Raw genomic sequence first — 6,000 nt, 5'->3', positions numbered from 1 at the left:
GCTGCTGGAGAGCCAGTTTCACACAGTTCCCATCATCAGCATTGACCACATTTTGGATTCATTTTATTTACTTTCTTTTTTCGCCATGTGTGACTACTGCTCTTATATCACAGAGGTACAAGTGAACGGCAAAATGTCATGTAACTTTAAAGTGACAGTGGAATAGTGAGAAGGGAATTCTCTGGAGATTGGTATATTTTAGCTCACATCTACAACAGCAGGAAGCGAGCAAGGAGGATGGTGTGAAATGAGTTCTCCTAAAAGGATGCCAGTGGCAGAAATGGCCAGCAGCACAACATCAGCCCGACATGTTTGACACATGCACTGTGCATATGGACATGAGAGCAAAGAGTCACATAGAAAAACCATATAATGGTGAGAAATCTGAAAATCTGAAACAGGAGCCCTGTTTTATGTCCAAATTTTTCTCCTGTTTCTCCTGTGCTTTGACGCGCTCTGCTACTTCCATCGCCATGTGTTTCGAAAAGAATCTCAGCTGATTGGATTAATAAACTGTCTGTATATCACAAGCTAGCTTCAATCAATCAGATCAAAGGGAAAATGCAACAAGCTGCTGAGGATATTTGAAAGTTGGCAAATCGCAGTTGTGGAGGATATTTGGCACTTTTTGAAAAGAAACAAAACAAAAACTAGTAAAATGTTGCTGTTATCACTTCCTCACAGAATTCTGTTTGGTCCGAATCACCTGTGGTTCAAAAAGAGGTCATTGTTTGAAGCCTGGAAGTGTTCATTTATGTCTACTACATTTAAATCTAGGTGAAATTCATCACTATTGTACAAAAAAACAAATGTGTGTGTGAACATGTTTTGCTGTTCAGACAGCTATCTGCACCTACAACACCCACAAGTAAAAACAAAAGTGACATTTGTCCCTTGTTGCCGTTATCAGCCCTGTGGTAAGACAAGAACATGTGACTCCACACCAGTGACCTATTTTGTGAGAATGTGCGGTTTTTATTTGTTCACAGCCATTTACTGGTTTGTTGAATGATTTATTAAACACGGTAAAGCTAGCATTGGTGACAATTTATTTACACCCTTTTCACCTTGAAGGCTTTAGTCCTTCCATCAGTCAGTGATCCACTCTTTTGGATCTCACTCTTACCGGTTGATGGAGACGCAAAGATTTATTGTATTATGTGTCTAATTCCTAACGTACAATGTTTGTCATTTTGGCTTCACAATTGTGGAGCAGGATTTAGCAGGAAAAAAAGATGAAGAAGCTTAATCGAAATTTTTGTTTGGCATGAGCAGCACCTGTTGTGCTTTTTTATGTATTTCTAATTAAAGTTACATTGTGATTCACTGAATTTTATATATATATATATATATATATATATATATATATATATATATATATATATAATAAAAAGCAGTTGATGAGAGGAAGAAAAGAAGAAAGCTGTTGATCAGTGAAACATGGGAGAGAGGAAACTGAACACACACAGAAAGAGGGGGAGAAAGCGAGCGAGCATTAACCATGCGCACATGAGAGTTAGAGAGAGAGAGAGAGAGAGAGAGAAAGGGAGGGCAGCAGCAGCAGAGGGAGAAAAAAGGCTTAATTAATTCAGGCTGAATGGGAGGGATGTTGCTGCCGAGGCTTCAGTGCCTCTACTGTCGTGTTGCGTGTAGCGGAGTGTTTGTGTGAGCACAGAGGACGACTCCGTTGCAGCTGCTGCTGCTGCTGCTGCCTGCTCGCTGGTCACCAGACAGCAGACCTGTACAGCCACGACTTGACATTCTGGAGCCTGCCGCCTGTCTGTCTGAGTGACTGACTGTGTGTTCAATACGGGGATGTTACATGGACTATAGTGGGAACAGCAGCGCTCAGAGGTAGGACAGACTTTGTATATCTTCTTTCCCTTCTGTCTCGCTCTGTCGTGCTTCATGTCTGTGTGAGTATGCTGGTTTGTCATCGGTCTGTGCTGTCTGTTTCCATCTCCAACTTTTCTCCTTGTGTTGTTTTTTTTTCAATTTCACTGGACCTGAAGCAATAATGCTGCTTTGCTTTGAACAGCAGTGAATGTGAGTTTGGGTGGAGGTGGATTAACTCACACCTCACACTCATTGTTTCTTCAGGAAGCTGCTGACCACAGAACAATTCAGCACAGGATCAATACTGTAGTTTGATCAGCTGGTATTTGGTAACATCATTTCTCAGGGTCAGGACACTCTTTTCCCAGAAAAATGTCCTCAAAATATTCTGATGACCTCTGTGAGGGCAAAAAGATCTCTCTGAATGAAGAGAATATTCTGTTAATCTGAGCTGGTTGCTGAGTGTATGTTGCACATCTTCATGTCACTCCTGTTTAATTCTTGCCTCCCACCCCGAGAGCAAAGCTTCAGCCTGAGAGTTCTCATGATTAATATCCAGTCAGCACATCTAATTACATCTCATCAAGCAATCACCAAATGCGATGGTTATTTATTCCTTGACAGCATCCACTTGGTCGGTGATAAACATTAGGCGCTCATCTGGAGAAGACGATGAGCAAGCGAGCAGCGAGAGGGCAGAGCCGAGCGAGTCAGGAGGATCAACAGAGAAAATAGAGAGAGGCAGAAACACATGAGGAGAGAGTGTGAGGATCTGAAATGCTGCTCACGTTCTACACCCGTGTCGGTCATGTTAACAGTGTTGTGTGTGTGTGTAGAGGGACAGCTGCTGGGTCAGTGCAGTTCTGTGAAGATGGTGGTGGTGGATGATCCATTAGACAGTAATTCATCAGCAGGATTAAGAGGTGAACAATCGCCTGTCTGAACATGGATCTGTGTGATTAGAGCAGCACAGACACACTCTAACTGATGCCTCTCATTTCCGTAGTGACCTGAATAGAATGTGACCCACACTTTTTTCAATAGAATCATATTTAATCAGTAATGTAAAAGGAAAACATAGTCTTTAATTGTATAGATTTTTATAAAGAAATTCGAAGGTTGACCCATAAACTGGCTATAAAGATGGATGGACCTTCTATGATGCCACCTAACGGCTGCTGAGGAGCTCCCTGTAGGAGGCTGTGGCCGTCGACATTATAGCAGCACCTACAGCTGCCTCTTGACTGTGTAAATTATCAATAGGGACTGTTTTTTTGTAGCAGGTTGTAAACATGTTAATTTAAACATGAATGTTTGAGGGGTTTGACACTCTTTTGGAGCCAGCATTAAGTGCCTAAGCCTCTAAGCCTCTGGTGGATACCTGGTTGAAATGAGTCGCTATCATCACTTTCAGCTTGTAGATTTACAGACCCTTCACAGAGCAGTGCTGGAATCGGCCACAGTAGCAGTATATGAAGTCCATTCTTGGACAGCCTTTTTCTGCACTTCCTGCTCAACCCACAGTACCACAAACTTGCTGCAATTCAGCTCGAGGGTGCTAGTAAATAAATATAAATGAAAGAGACGATATAATTCAGGTATCTTTGTGTTTTCTGTTGCATCCGAATATTTGATGAGTCTGACTTTGTTTAAAATGCAAGTTAAAAACTCTATAATTCTTGTAGTGTTTAATTGTCTCATGTCAGTGATACACTGAACAATGGTCTGCTGTTGGGCCATCAGGGAGCCTCTTGCTTTTTTGTGCTGGGTGCCACGTCTGACTCAGTAGATGTGAGGTGATGTTTTTATCTAGGCACTTACTCCTTCACATTTTGTCTTTTGTATAGCACATGCAGCATATTAGGTATTTATCATATCTGGATCTGTACCTACAATTATGGCAAATTTGGCTCAAAGAATTACAGTCATAAGACGTTTTCTACTCCAACATGTCACTTCCCACCAATTACACAACATTACTGCAGATAGCAGATTCCTGCTCTACTCTGAGCTGATGCTCAGATAAACATTGTTACATTTTCAAACAGCATCTGAAAACCAATTGTGTTATCATAGGAACAGAGCAGACCTTCATTTTCTCAAATATCATTTAATGTTTTAAAAAAAGTCACTGTGTGTGTGTGTGTGTACACACAAAATAAATTCAGCTCTATAGAACAGACACAACACAGCGATGTGGACGTTTTTTCTTAACACCAGTGCATGATCTGACATTGTCTGACTGACTTTTTCACTGACTATTCACGGGCCAACCATTTGTAGATTTTGCCAACATATTATGTCTGCACTTACATAAAATTCTGCTGCACTGTCCTGGCATCAGTATGATATGTAATGTCACTGAAGGCCTGTTAGCACTGTGAAAAGACTAGAGTGGAGAATATATTTGATTGGAGAGGTTTAGCTGGTCTACATACAGCTGAGATCCTTTTATTCGGATAATATACTAGTCCAGATTGGCTATGTTGTTTCTTATTTGTACAAGATCCTGCAATTCTCAACAAAGTGTTAATTTAAAGCTCTGCTGTCTTAAAATGTTTTAAGATATAAAAACATTTTAAGAAAATATAAACACTGCTTCTCTTCATAGTGCACTGCTTTTAGGAGCTGAGCTTAGTGACATGAGTGTATGATGATGTGATGAATGTGGGACGGAGCTGCTGTAGAGCTGAATGTTTTGGAAATAATTAAACAGCTGAATCCAGTAGTGAAAGCTGATTCTGTGTGACATGGGAAGCCAGTAAGCATCAGAGATTTGTGTCCAAATTGACTTCCTTAGTTTTCTTTTGAATATCTTTGCAAGTGTTCATCACAGAGAGGCGGTTGTCTGTGTGACAAAATGTTGGCAAGAAGTAAATGTGAGACACTGCATCACTTTTTATTATTGTAAGTAAGCGCACAGCTGTTCACCCATCCCCTTACATAGGCCTATCACTCTAAGGTGAATTACACACCAACTACATACTGCGCAGATATCAAACACTGTGACGTCTGACTATCAAGGGTTATTGCATATTTTTCACGTTTGTGTTTCCATAAACAGTGACCAGTAATAATAAAATATGTCTGGGTGGACTTTAAGGTGGTTTTTTGGTTCAAGGCAGTGATTTTCTTTTACAGTGTGTGAATGTGTGAAGTTTTTGGGTCTGTAGTTTTAAGGAGTATTCAACACATAATTGAACCACTGTTCAACGCCACTGTTTGCAACAGCATCATCTGTTACTTCAAGTCGGCCACCATTCCCCTTTAAATACAGTGCAATCAGTTGTTGTGTATAGCTTGGCCTTTCCAATCCCCTCTGCATTTTACACACAATCCCCCAGTTGCCATGACACCAGGCCTTCCATAAATACTCGTGGTATTTGTGAGGCTACATCCCCAGTAGCTCAGAGAACAGAAGGCACTATGTGAGCCTGCAGCAGAGCTGATCACAGATCAATCCACTGTCTTCTCAGAGAGTCTCCTCCACTCAGTATTTTCAGTATTGTACCTGACAGAGTTCACCCCTCGTACGCACAGACTGTGAAAACGTATACTTTCTCCACACATGGAGAGATTTAACAATTTTTATGTGGGGAGCTTTGACAACAGGGAGCGAGAGGTGAAGATGGTCTGCAAAAGAAGCAGGAAAAGTGTGTGAGTGATGTGGTGTGGAGATCAGCAGCCACAGGCCTTTTATGGATAAAGATGGAGCTGGGTCTGCAGCCCCCATGCTGTTCATTCTCTTAAACACTAAATTTGTCTTTGGCCTGTCCACCTCTGTCTGTGCCCGCTGATCCCTCCATTAAACACCTCCTACATCAGGAAGCTCTACAGAGCCATGTTTTCTGATGAGCAGACGGTTTTGGGACTCAATTACCCTGAAAAGTAATTTCCTGTTGTCAGTGCTGATTCTCTGTGTTGGCTCAGGGGTGGGTGTAAAAAAGCCATGTGTCACCACTGACTCAATTCACCAGCAGGCAATGAACAAGTTCAGATCCTCATTCAGGATCCTTATTTTAAAAATGCCAGACACTAATTTACAGATTTCTCAGTAGAGTTTTCAGACGTCTTTGTCAAGAAGAGAACAACGAGAAAGATGAATAAGGAACAGTTATCAACAGACAGCAGGCAAATCAGAGCTGTGCAAGCAAGCAAATAAGC

At 41.4% G+C, this 6,000-nt stretch overlaps 1 protein-coding gene across 2 annotated transcripts in view; it reads left to right on the top strand.

Moving 5' to 3' along the window:
* Positions 1-1,610: 1,610 nt before the first annotated feature.
* Positions 1,611-6,000, top strand: part of dgkg (diacylglycerol kinase, gamma) — a 60,045-nt gene continuing 55,655 nt past the window's right edge. For both annotated transcript variants that reach the window (XM_028393728.1, XM_028393725.1), the window contains exon 1: positions 1,611-1,854. The gene's annotated coding sequence lies outside the window, so the exon portion shown is untranslated. The remainder of the gene's footprint in view (positions 1,855-6,000) is intronic.

This window comes from Parambassis ranga, chromosome 21 (genome assembly GCF_900634625.1).
Source record: "Parambassis ranga chromosome 21, fParRan2.1, whole genome shotgun sequence".
Lineage (NCBI taxonomy): Eukaryota > Metazoa > Chordata > Actinopteri > Ambassidae > Parambassis > Parambassis ranga.
The sequence above is the reverse complement of the archived record's forward strand: the minus strand, read 5'-3'. Positions and strand labels throughout refer to the sequence as shown.